The sequence below is a fragment of the Cygnus atratus genome, chromosome 3 (genome assembly GCF_013377495.2).
Source record: "Cygnus atratus isolate AKBS03 ecotype Queensland, Australia chromosome 3, CAtr_DNAZoo_HiC_assembly, whole genome shotgun sequence".
NCBI lineage: Eukaryota > Metazoa > Chordata > Aves > Anseriformes > Anatidae > Cygnus > Cygnus atratus.
This window is the reverse complement of record NC_066364.1, coordinates 77,384,047-77,397,040: the sequence shown is the minus strand read 5'-3', so window position 1 is coordinate 77,397,040 and position 12,994 is coordinate 77,384,047.

Genomic DNA, 12,994 nt, shown 5'->3' with positions numbered 1-12,994 from the left:
AGGCTTTATCGGAACTGAAAATCGTGATGACTTGGAAAAACAGAAGATAAAAACTTTGAGTTCAAAAGTAGTGGTTTTACCCAGCCAGTTCTCTGACAACAAACACATTACAGCTGTAAATATGGAGCTGGCACACAGTTTCCTCCCAGACCCCAGAGAAAAGGCAGTAAGGGGCTGTCCTGTCCTTGCAAGAAATCATGCATCAGACTGTTTCTCAGCACATCACCACATGATGTCTGGTTTACCCTCACCTCACAGGAAAGAAATCTATGCAACCACAACCAGTAATGTCACATCACTCTCCATGCTCTGTTATAAAGGCTTCATGTTACGTGACTGGCTGCATGGCATGGGGAAAAGCAGCTCTGTAGGGATTGATTTCCACTGTACTGCCCTGCAAAATACAGATCCTCCATATAGGGAGGTGTAGCACAGCTGCTTCTCCTCCCTACAAAAGTTTCTTCTGAACTCCTTAGGTAGTTGTAGCATATGAGATGTTGGCAGCAATAGCAATGGTTGTCTAGATATTTCCTTTTCATACTTAGGTTTTCAAATTCTTGCTAGTGTCCTAACCTTCTGCTTCTTGGATTGAAAGAAATTTTACATTGCCTAAATATGATGTTAACTCAAAGCTCAAGGAAATAAAGCAGGTAGCTATTTTCAAGAAAGAGAAAGGGAACAAATATATTTTACCCACAATATAAAAGGGAGATGTCATTTTTGACAGTTCTAACAATGAACCAATGTGAGGGTTGAAATGTAAAACTTAGCAGAGAAATTTGAGTGTTTCAGTGATAAATCCTTTTGATTTGCTGGGCTTAATAGCCTTTGAAAACCATGTTTTGTGCATACATGGTTGTTGTGGTTTAGCCCGGCTGGCAGCCAAACACCACACAGCCGTTCGCTCACCCTCCCCCCTCCCTCTCTGGGATGGGGGAGAGAAACAGGAAGGTGAAGCCTGTGAGTTGAGATAAAGACAGTTTATTAAGACAGGGAAAAGAATAACAATAATAATAATAATAATAATAGTATTAATAGTAATAACGTGTACAAAATAAGTGATGCACAATGCAATTGCTCACCACCTGCTGACCAATGCCCAGCCTATCCCCGAGCAGCCGGCCCCCCCACCCCGGCTAGCCACCCCTATATATTGTTCAGCATGACGCCAGATGGTATGGAATACCCCTTTGGCCAGTTTGGGTCAGCTGTCCTGGGTCTGTCCCCTCCCAGCTCCTGCTGCACCCCCAGCCTGCTCGCTAGCAGGACAGAGCGAGAAGCTGAAAAGTCCTTGGCTTGGTGTAAGCACTGCTCTACAACAACTAAAACATCAGCATGTTATCAGCGCTCTTCTCATCCTAATCCAAAACATAGCACCCTGCCAGCTACTAGGAGGAAAATTAACTCTATCCTACCTGAAACCAGGACAATGGTACATTTTTAGCAAAAGCTATTTTATAAACAACCCTCACTTAAGCTCCAAAGGGAAAGTTAAGGTGTGTTGTTCAGGCATGCATGGAAGATTGGTGGTTTCATCAATTATTTATGGAGGGTCCACAGAGTATGCCGCAACTGTCTGCAGAAGCCCCGTCTTATTGCATACGTGCATACGTGGATCAGAAATTATATCTAGTAAGCCAGAAGCACAGAACTGTGCTGTCTTTTAAAAAATCAAATGCTGAGTGCTCTAATGCACTCATTTTTTTCCATTGAAAACCACACCTGTTTGAAGAGCACTTTTTGAAGGGCTGAACCCATGCACACACTTCATGGTAAGAGCAGTAGGCACAGCCCCACATGAGCTCTGTTAAAGGCTGGAGTCATTAAACCAATGCCCTATGACAGTCTGTGTGTCCCACAATGTAAGTCCCATCTTGATCAAAAGCTGGATGGGAACGGAACCGAGAAAGGACCTGGGACTGGGAGTGTGATAGCACCTGGAATCTCTTTATTTAGCTAGTTATTTCTATTATAACACACTACAGAATCAATAAGTTGGCAGGGCGTGAAGCCCAATGTTAGCGGCAGAAACTTTGCTCCACAGGACCTACAGCTCACAGTCTAGTCTGTGATAACATGATCACTCATTACTATGTAAGTAACACATCAAAACTTGCCTGCATTTCTACCACCTACAACCCTTTTTGCCACAAATATTTTTGTCTCTTATCCTATTTGTTCAAGTAGCTCAGTAAAAAGATAAAAGCTTTTTTTTCAGAGAAATCCATGCTGTGGCAATGCATGAAGGAGATGACTAGAGAACAGGATCCCACCCAGCCTGGCTCCTAGTTTGCTATCTTGCACAGTTTTCGCTTTGCCATGACTATCCTTGATTTCCAAGTTCGCCTTCCTGAGCCCTTCCCAGAAGGATGCTTCAGCTGCAAACTCAGGTGCCTGCCTGGCTGAGAAAATGGATACAGCCATATGCTGACTATTTGCTCTACAGGCTACATCGTGATCTACTCTTCCCATGGCAACTCAAGTTGGAGGCTTGTCCAGCTGCAGAATTCACTCATTTGTTTTGTCTTCAGTTTGTAAATTTACCTTTCCAATATAAAACTAGAGTGATAATATCAATAAAAAGAAAAAATGTTAAGCACTGATATTTTTTATATTTAATGATTAGTTAATAACCTTATCAATATCATAACCAATAAAATTTAGAATAATGTCATAAAATAAGTAAAGATCAAAGTTACCCCAACATAATGAATACTTCTTGGAGATACAACAGATAGCCTGTAACTGGGTAGAAGAGCAAGAATACCCCAAAACAGTTCTTCAAATTGGCTGTCCACCTATCGATATTTTCCTTTTGTCTGCTGAAACAGTCTGTTTTTTAGCCCTTTTTCCTAAGACACCTTCTGAAACCACCAGGATATAAAGTATCCCATCTGTTAGTTGCCAGCATGCATTGATTAGTGTTACCTAAACAGGCTTCAATCTGTCAACAGTCTATGTTAAACCTTCTCATAAGAAATCCTTTTTTTCTCCTCTTTTGTGCAGTAACTTATCAGACAATTATAATTCTCTTGAAATTAGTTCTCCTCACAAAGCACTGTAGGTTAATGAAGTATATTTAGACTGACACTGTTGCATTTCATCAGATACCACACAGACGGATTTATATTTTGGTCAAAAGCATCCATCTTGGTTGCATTTTATAGGGGATTCAACATCTCTGCATAGAAAAGAAAAAAGCTGAAAAAGTAAAATATAATCTGTACAGGGTGATTTGGATTGCCTAAGGGATCTGAAATGGAATCATATCTTCCCACAAAAAAGGAATAATGTTATAGAGTACAGCAGATGCCTGTTAGTCACCATTAGATTTGGAGTGTTTACCCACTTTGTTCAATCAATATAGCCATGAGTGAGACCAGCTCCCAACAAGCTACTGGAAAAGAAGTTTTTCAGAAGTCAAACTCTGATCATAAAAGGGAGCAATACTGAAAATGAAAGAAGGGAGACGGAAAAAGAGAGATTATTCTCACTAACAAAATGAATTGTTAATCTAAAAAAACAATTCCTGCTTGATGTTTTGCCCTGTAGGAAAATCGTCTACTTACCATGCAAATTAAACGGGACCAGAGCTCTGGGGACCAGAGCTCTGGGGACCAGAGCTCTGGGGACCAGAGCTCTGGGGACCAGAGCTCTGGGGACCAGAGCTCTGGGGACCAGAGCTCTGGGGACCAGAGCTCTGGGGACCAGAGCTCTGGGGACCAGAGCTCTGGGGACCAGAGCTCTGGGGACCAGAGCTCTGGGGACCAGAGCTCTGGGGACCAGAGCTCTGGGGACCAGAGCTCTGGGGACCAGAGCTCTGGGGACCAGAGCTCTGGGGACCAGAGCTCTGGGGACCAGAGCTCTGGGGACCAGAGCTCTGGGGACCAGAGCTCTGGGGACCAGAGCTCTGGGGACCAGAGCTCTGGGGACCAGAGCTCTGGGGACCAGAGCTCTGGGGACCAGAGCTCTGGGGACCAGAGCTCTGGGGACCAGAGCTCTGGGGACCAGAGCTCTGGGGACCAGAGCTCTGGGGACCAGAGCTCTGGGGACCAGAGCTCTGGGGACCAGAGCTCTGGGGACCAGAGCTCTGGGGACCAGAGCTCTGGGGACCAGAGCTCTGGGGACCAGAGCTCTGGGGACCAGAGCTCTGGGGACCAGAGCTCTGGGGACCAGAGCTCTGGGGACCAGAGCTCTGGGGACCAGAGCTCTGGGGACCAGAGCTCTGGGGACCAGAGCTCTGGGGACCAGAGCTCTGGGGACCAGAGCTCTGGGGACCAGAGCTCTGGGGACCAGAGCTCTGGGGACCAGAGCTCTGGGGACCAGAGCTCTGGGGACCAGAGCTCTGGGGACCAGAGCTCTGGGGACCAGAGCTCTGGGGACCAGAGCTCTGGGGACCAGAGCTCTGGGGACCAGAGCTCTGGGGACCAGAGCTCTGGGGACCAGAGCTCTGGGGACCAGAGCTCTGGGGACCAGAGCTCTGGGGACCAGAGCTCTGGGGACCAGAGCTCTGGGGACCAGAGCTCTGGGGACCAGAGCTCTGGGGACCAGAGCTCTGGGGACCAGAGCTCTGGGGACCAGAGCTCTGGGGACCAGAGCTCTGGGGACCAGAGCTCTGGGGACCAGAGCTCTGGGGACCAGAGCTCTGGGGACCAGAGCTCTGGGGACCAGAGCTCTGGGGACCAGAGCTCTGGGGACCAGAGCTCTGGGGACCAGAGCTCTGGGGACCAGAGCTCTGGGGACCAGAGCTCTGGGGACCAGAGCTCTGGGGACCAGAGCTCTGGGGACCAGAGCTCTGGGGACCAGAGCTCTGGGGACCAGAGCTCTGGGGACCAGAGCTCTGGGGACCAGAGCTCTGGGGACCAGAGCTCTGGGGACCAGAGCTCTGGGGACCAGAGCTCTGGGGACCAGAGCTCTGGGGACCAGAGCTCTGGGGACCAGAGCTCTGGGGACCAGAGCTCTGGGGACCAGAGCTCTGGGGACCAGAGCTCTGGGGACCAGAGCTCTGGGGACCAGAGCTCTGGGGACCAGAGCTCTGGGGACCAGAGCTCTGGGGACCAGAGCTCTGGGGACCAGAGCTCTGGGGACCAGAGCTCTGGGGACCAGAGCTCTGGGGACCAGAGCTCTGGGGACCAGAGCTCTGGGGACCAGAGCTCTGGGGACCAGAGCTCTGGGGACCAGAGCTCTGGGGACCAGAGCTCTGGGGACCAGAGCTCTGGGGACCAGAGCTCTGGGGACCAGAGCTCTGGGGACCAGAGCTCTGGGGACCAGAGCTCTGGGGACCAGAGCTCTGGGGACCAGAGCTCTGGGGACCAGAGCTCTGGGGACCAGAGCTCTGGGGACCAGAGCTCTGGGGACCAGAGCTCTGGGGACCAGAGCTCTGGGGACCAGAGCTCTGGGGACCAGAGCTCTGGGGACCAGAGCTCTGGGGACCAGAGCTCTGGGGACCAGAGCTCTGGGGACCAGAGCTCTGGGGACCAGAGCTCTGGGGACCAGAGCTCTGGGGACCAGAGCTCTGGGGACCAGAGCTCTGGGGACCAGAGCTCTGGGGACCAGAGCTCTGGGGACCAGAGCTCTGGGGACCAGAGCTCTGGGGACCAGAGCTCTGGGGACCAGAGCTCTGGGGACCAGAGCTCTGGGGACCAGAGCTCTGGGGACCAGAGCTCTGGGGACCAGAGCTCTGGGGACCAGAGCTCTGGGGACCAGAGCTCTGGGGACCAGAGCTCTGGGGACCAGAGCTCTGGGGACCAGAGCTCTGGGGACCAGAGCTCTGGGGACCAGAGCTCTGGGGACCAGAGCTCTGGGGACCAGAGCTCTGGGGACCAGAGCTCTGGGGACCAGAGCTCTGGGGACCAGAGCTCTGGGGACCAGAGCTCTGGGGACCAGAGCTCTGGGGACCAGAGCTCTGGGGACCAGAGCTCTGGGGACCAGAGCTCTGGGGACCAGAGCTCTGGGGACCAGAGCTCTGGGGACCAGAGCTCTGGGGACCAGAGCTCTGGGGACCAGAGCTCTGGGGACCAGAGCTCTGGGGACCAGAGCTCTGGGGACCAGAGCTCTGGGGACCAGAGCTCTGGGGACCAGAGCTCTGGGGACCAGAGCTCTGGGGACCAGAGCTCTGGGGACCAGAGCTCTGGGGACCAGAGCTCTGGGGACCAGAGCTCTGGGGACCAGAGCTCTGGGGACCAGAGCTCTGGGGACCAGAGCTCTGGGGACCAGAGCTCTGGGGACCAGAGCTCTGGGGACCAGAGCTCTGGGGACCAGAGCTCTGGGGACCAGAGCTCTGGGGACCAGAGCTCTGGGGACCAGAGCTCTGGGGACCAGAGCTCTGGGGACCAGAGCTCTGGGGACCAGAGCTCTGGGGACCAGAGCTCTGGGGACCAGAGCTCTGGGGACCAGAGCTCTGGGGACCAGAGCTCTGGGGACCAGAGCTCTGGGGACCAGAGCTCTGGGGACCAGAGCTCTGGGGACCAGAGCTCTGGGGACCAGAGCTCTGGGGACCAGAGCTCTGGGGACCAGAGCTCTGGGGACCAGAGCTCTGGGGACCAGAGCTCTGGGGACCAGAGCTCTGGGGACCAGAGCTCTGGGGACCAGAGCTCTGGGGACCAGAGCTCTGGGGACCAGAGCTCTGGGGACCAGAGCTCTGGGGACCAGAGCTCTGGGGACCAGAGCTCTGGGGACCAGAGCTCTGGGGACCAGAGCTCTGGGGACCAGAGCTCTGGGGACCAGAGCTCTGGGGACCAGAGCTCTGGGGACCAGAGCTCTGGGGACCAGAGCTCTGGGGACCAGAGCTCTGGGGACCAGAGCTCTGGGGACCAGAGCTCTGGGGACCAGAGCTCTGGGGACCAGAGCTCTGGGGACCAGAGCTCTGGGGACCAGAGCTCTGGGGACCAGAGCTCTGGGGACCAGAGCTCTGGGGACCAGAGCTCTGGGGACCAGAGCTCTGGGGACCAGAGCTCTGGGGACCAGAGCTCTGGGGACCAGAGCTCTGGGGACCAGAGCTCTGGGGACCAGAGCTCTGGGGACCAGAGCTCTGGGGACCAGAGCTCTGGGGACCAGAGCTCTGGGGACCAGAGCTCTGGGGACCAGAGCTCTGGGGACCAGAGCTCTGGGGACCAGAGCTCTGGGGACCAGAGCTCTGGGGACCAGAGCTCTGGGGACCAGAGCTCTGGGGACCAGAGCTCTGGGGACCAGAGCTCTGGGGACCAGAGCTCTGGGGACCAGAGCTCTGGGGACCAGAGCTCTGGGGACCAGAGCTCTGGGGACCAGAGCTCTGGGGACCAGAGCTCTGGGGACCAGAGCTCTGGGGACCAGAGCTCTGGGGACCAGAGCTCTGGGGACCAGAGCTCTGGGGACCAGAGCTCTGGGGACCAGAGCTCTGGGGACCAGAGCTCTGGGGACCAGAGCTCTGGGGACCAGAGCTCTGGGGACCAGAGCTCTGGGGACCAGAGCTCTGGGGACCAGAGCTCTGGGGACCAGAGCTCTGGGGACCAGAGCTCTGGGGACCAGAGCTCTGGGGACCAGAGCTCTGGGGACCAGAGCTCTGGGGACCAGAGCTCTGGGGACCAGAGCTCTGGGGACCAGAGCTCTGGGGACCAGAGCTCTGGGGACCAGAGCTCTGGGGACCAGAGCTCTGGGGACCAGAGCTCTGGGGACCAGAGCTCTGGGGACCAGAGCTCTGGGGACCAGAGCTCTGGGGACCAGAGCTCTGGGGACCAGAGCTCTGGGGACCAGAGCTCTGGGGACCAGAGCTCTGGGGACCAGAGCTCTGGGGACCAGAGCTCTGGGGACCAGAGCTCTGGGGACCAGAGCTCTGGGGACCAGAGCTCTGGGGACCAGAGCTCTGGGGACCAGAGCTCTGGGGACCAGAGCTCTGGGGACCAGAGCTCTGGGGACCAGAGCTCTGGGGACCAGAGCTCTGGGGACCAGAGCTCTGGGGACCAGAGCTCTGGGGACCAGAGCTCTGGGGACCAGAGCTCTGGGGACCAGAGCTCTGGGGACCAGAGCTCTGGGGACCAGAGCTCTGGGGACCAGAGCTCTGGGGACCAGAGCTCTGGGGACCAGAGCTCTGGGGACCAGAGCTCTGGGGACCAGAGCTCTGGGGACCAGAGCTCTGGGGACCAGAGCTCTGGGGACCAGAGCTCTGGGGACCAGAGCTCTGGGGACCAGAGCTCTGGGGACCAGAGCTCTGGGGACCAGAGCTCTGGGGACCAGAGCTCTGGGGACCAGAGCTCTGGGGACCAGAGCTCTGGGGACCAGAGCTCTGGGGACCAGAGCTCTGGGGACCAGAGCTCTGGGGACCAGAGCTCTGGGGACCAGAGCTCTGGGGACCAGAGCTCTGGGGACCAGAGCTCTGGGGACCAGAGCTCTGGGGACCAGAGCTCTGGGGACCAGAGCTCTGGGGACCAGAGCTCTGGGGACCAGAGCTCTGGGGACCAGAGCTCTGGGGACCAGAGCTCTGGGGACCAGAGCTCTGGGGACCAGAGCTCTGGGGACCAGAGCTCTGGGGACCAGAGCTCTGGGGACCAGAGCTCTGGGGACCAGAGCTCTGGGGACCAGAGCTCTGGGGACCAGAGCTCTGGGGACCAGAGCTCTGGGGACCAGAGCTCTGGGGACCAGAGCTCTGGGGACCAGAGCTCTGGGGACCAGAGCTCTGGGGACCAGAGCTCTGGGGACCAGAGCTCTGGGGACCAGAGCTCTGGGGACCAGAGCTCTGGGGACCAGAGCTCTGGGGACCAGAGCTCTGGGGACCAGAGCTCTGGGGACCAGAGCTCTGGGGACCAGAGCTCTGGGGACCAGAGCTCTGGGGACCAGAGCTCTGGGGACCAGAGCTCTGGGGACCAGAGCTCTGGGGACCAGAGCTCTGGGGACCAGAGCTCTGGGGACCAGAGCTCTGGGGACCAGAGCTCTGGGGACCAGAGCTCTGGGGACCAGAGCTCTGGGGACCAGAGCTCTGGGGACCAGAGCTCTGGGGACCAGAGCTCTGGGGACCAGAGCTCTGGGGACCAGAGCTCTGGGGACCAGAGCTCTGGGGACCAGAGCTCTGGGGACCAGAGCTCTGGGGACCAGAGCTCTGGGGACCAGAGCTCTGGGGACCAGAGCTCTGGGGACCAGAGCTCTGGGGACCAGAGCTCTGGGGACCAGAGCTCTGGGGACCAGAGCTCTGGGGACCAGAGCTCTGGGGACCAGAGCTCTGGGGACCAGAGCTCTGGGGACCAGAGCTCTGGGGACCAGAGCTCTGGGGACCAGAGCTCTGGGGACCAGAGCTCTGGGGACCAGAGCTCTGGGGACCAGAGCTCTGGGGACCAGAGCTCTGGGGACCAGAGCTCTGGGGACCAGAGCTCTGGGGACCAGAGCTCTGGGGACCAGAGCTCTGGGGACCAGAGCTCTGGGGACCAGAGCTCTGGGGACCAGAGCTCTGGGGACCAGAGCTCTGGGGACCAGAGCTCTGGGGACCAGAGCTCTGGGGACCAGAGCTCTGGGGACCAGAGCTCTGGGGACCAGAGCTCTGGGGACCAGAGCTCTGGGGACCAGAGCTCTGGGGACCAGAGCTCTGGGGACCAGAGCTCTGGGGACCAGAGCTCTGGGGACCAGAGCTCTGGGGACCAGAGCTCTGGGGACCAGAGCTCTGGGGACCAGAGCTCTGGGGACCAGAGCTCTGGGGACCAGAGCTCTGGGGACCAGAGCTCTGGGGACCAGAGCTCTGGGGACCAGAGCTCTGGGGACCAGAGCTCTGGGGACCAGAGCTCTGGGGACCAGAGCTCTGGGGACCAGAGCTCTGGGGACCAGAGCTCTGGGGACCAGAGCTCTGGGGACCAGAGCTCTGGGGACCAGAGCTCTGGGGACCAGAGCTCTGGGGACCAGAGCTCTGGGGACCAGAGCTCTGGGGACCAGAGCTCTGGGGACCAGAGCTCTGGGGACCAGAGCTCTGGGGACCAGAGCTCTGGGGACCAGAGCTCTGGGGACCAGAGCTCTGGGGACCAGAGCTCTGGGGACCAGAGCTCTGGGGACCAGAGCTCTGGGGACCAGAGCTCTGGGGACCAGAGCTCTGGGGACCAGAGCTCTGGGGACCAGAGCTCTGGGGACCAGAGCTCTGGGGACCAGAGCTCTGGGGACCAGAGCTCTGGGGACCAGAGCTCTGGGGACCAGAGCTCTGGGGACCAGAGCTCTGGGGACCAGAGCTCTGGGGACCAGAGCTCTGGGGACCAGAGCTCTGGGGACCAGAGCTCTGGGGACCAGAGCTCTGGGGACCAGAGCTCTGGGGACCAGAGCTCTGGGGACCAGAGCTCTGGGGACCAGAGCTCTGGGGACCAGAGCTCTGGGGACCAGAGCTCTGGGGACCAGAGCTCTGGGGACCAGAGCTCTGGGGACCAGAGCTCTGGGGACCAGAGCTCTGGGGACCAGAGCTCTGGGGACCAGAGCTCTGGGGACCAGAGCTCTGGGGACCAGAGCTCTGGGGACCAGAGCTCTGGGGACCAGAGCTCTGGGGACCAGAGCTCTGGGGACCAGAGCTCTGGGGACCAGAGCTCTGGGGACCAGAGCTCTGGGGACCAGAGCTCTGGGGACCAGAGCTCTGGGGACCAGAGCTCTGGGGACCAGAGCTCTGGGGACCAGAGCTCTGGGGACCAGAGCTCTGGGGACCAGAGCTCTGGGGACCAGAGCTCTGGGGACCAGAGCTCTGGGGACCAGAGCTCTGGGGACCAGAGCTCTGGGGACCGGGACCAGAGCATTTTCTCAGGGACCCCCCCCCCCTTTTTTTTTTCCCCCCTTGCGTTTTGTATTCCCGTGCCTGTGGTGTCCTCGTAGATTTTTCATCCCTTTTTCTGATGTCCTCTGCATGGTCATGTATGAAAAACCACAGGGTGGCACAGCATGTGTATTCACTCTGTTATCTTCATTGCACAGCAGGACACTTACCTCTGAGAACTGAGGCACTGGTTTGTACAGGTGGGGAGGGAGATCAATTCTCTTCAATTGGTGGACCTCTTCTGAAAGTTTCTCCACAGCCCAGACGCAGGCCTCTAGGGAAGAGGACAGACTTTCTTTGTCCTGCTTTTGTGTTGCATATTGTGAAAACAGTATTTCTTTTATGCACAGCACATTCTCACTATTTCCCCTTAGTGAAAGTAACGAACATGCAACCAGCATCCATGGAAATCTGTTTCTACTTACCACAAGGCAAATTTGAGTTCGCATTAAGGCACCATTTTCACACAGCCTGTTGTTGTATCTTCACAAATACTTCAGAACGTTCTTCAAAGTCAGGCTTACCTGTATGCACTTGAGCTTCTGAGGTTGTTGGTTGGTGTTTGTTGGGCTGTTTGTTTTTTTGTTTTGTTTTAGGGCCGGGAAGGGAGCTTAGAATCCATGTAAGTAATTTGACTGAAAACAGACAAGGTGAAGGAAGTACTCAAACTCCTCAACATTAAACAGCTGTAGAACCCAGGAACACTTACCTGCTGGCTTCTGAATTTGAGTCACTTCCAAACTGCTTCACAGTGAAGTAGTACCACCAGGGCTTTACTGTACTGAGAAGGCACCACCAATGTAACTAGCTCATGGAGTCTCTAAAAGTATTTCACACAGATGGTAGAAAACATGAAGAAAAAGCAGCCTACTGGGAAACACTAAGTCCATTTCACCCCGAGAGGAAAAGCACCCTAGACAAGCCAAACCTCAAACTCCCCCAGGCAGGCAATTTCCCCCCACTCCTCATGCTTCCTATATAGCAAAGGTCAAATGATCCACACCTGGCAGATTTCACTTAACAAGGGTGGAGCCAAGAGACCTTGTGGAATAGGCTCTTCTACCTGCCTTCAATGTTTTAAGGTCAATTGCTCCTTATCACTAGTAGAAATAACCTGACAAAGGGCTTAGTGGTTAGAGTTGACCTAATGAATTAACTACAAAAGGTGCACAAGGGTCATATTTCTGTCAGTCATTCTGTGAGGAAAATTAGTACAGAGCCTGGTAAATAAATAAATAAATAAAAGAAATAAAAAAAAGAAAAAGAAAATGACCTTAAAGGCAAAATTGCTATCATAGATTTTCATCTGTCTAGTCATGACAGATAAAGAATGTAGCAATCAGAATTCCTTTTCTTGACATTAATGTTATTTAAATTTCCTTTTCTGAGATCTCTTCTTCATGCAGGACTTTTCAAAATCTAGCCCCATGACCTCTGACTACAGTATTTATAGAATCATAGAATATCCTGAGTTGAAAGGGACCCATAAGGATCATCAAGTCCAACCCCTGGCACCGCTCAGGTCTACCCAAAATTTTAGACCATGTGACTAAGTGCACAGTCCAATCGCTTCTTAAATTCAGACAGGCTTGGTGCAGTGACTACTTCACTGCGGAGCCTGTTCCAGTGTGCGACCACCCTCTCGGTGAAGAACCTCTTCCTGATGTCCAGCCTAAACCTCCCCTGCCTCAGCTTAACACTGTTCCCATGGGTCCTATTGCTGGTGATTGCGGAGAATAGGTCAGCGCCTGCCTCTCCACTCCCCCTCGCGAGGAAATTGTAGACTGCGATGAGGTCCCCCCTCAGCCTCCTCTTCTCCAGGCTGAACAGGCCAAGTGACCTCAGCCGCTCCTCATATGTCTTCCCCTCTAGGCCCTTCACCATCTTCGTCGCCCTCCCCTGGACACTCTCCAACAGTTTCACACCCTTTTTGTACTGTGGAGCCCAGAACTGCACACAGTACTCGAGGTGAGGCTGTACCAGCGCAGAGTAGAGCGGGACAATCACTTCCCTCAACCGACTAGCGATGCCGTGCTTGATGCACCCCAGGGTACGGTTGGCCCTCCTGGCTGCCAGGGCACACTGCTGGCTCATATTCAACTTGCTGTCAACCACAACCCCCTTCTCTGGAAGGATTCACAAGATCCTTCTCTGCGGGGCTGCTCTCCAGCATCTCGTCGCCCAGTCTGTACGTATAGCCAGGGTTGCCCCATCCCAGGTGCAGGACCCGGCACTTGCTTTTGTTAAACT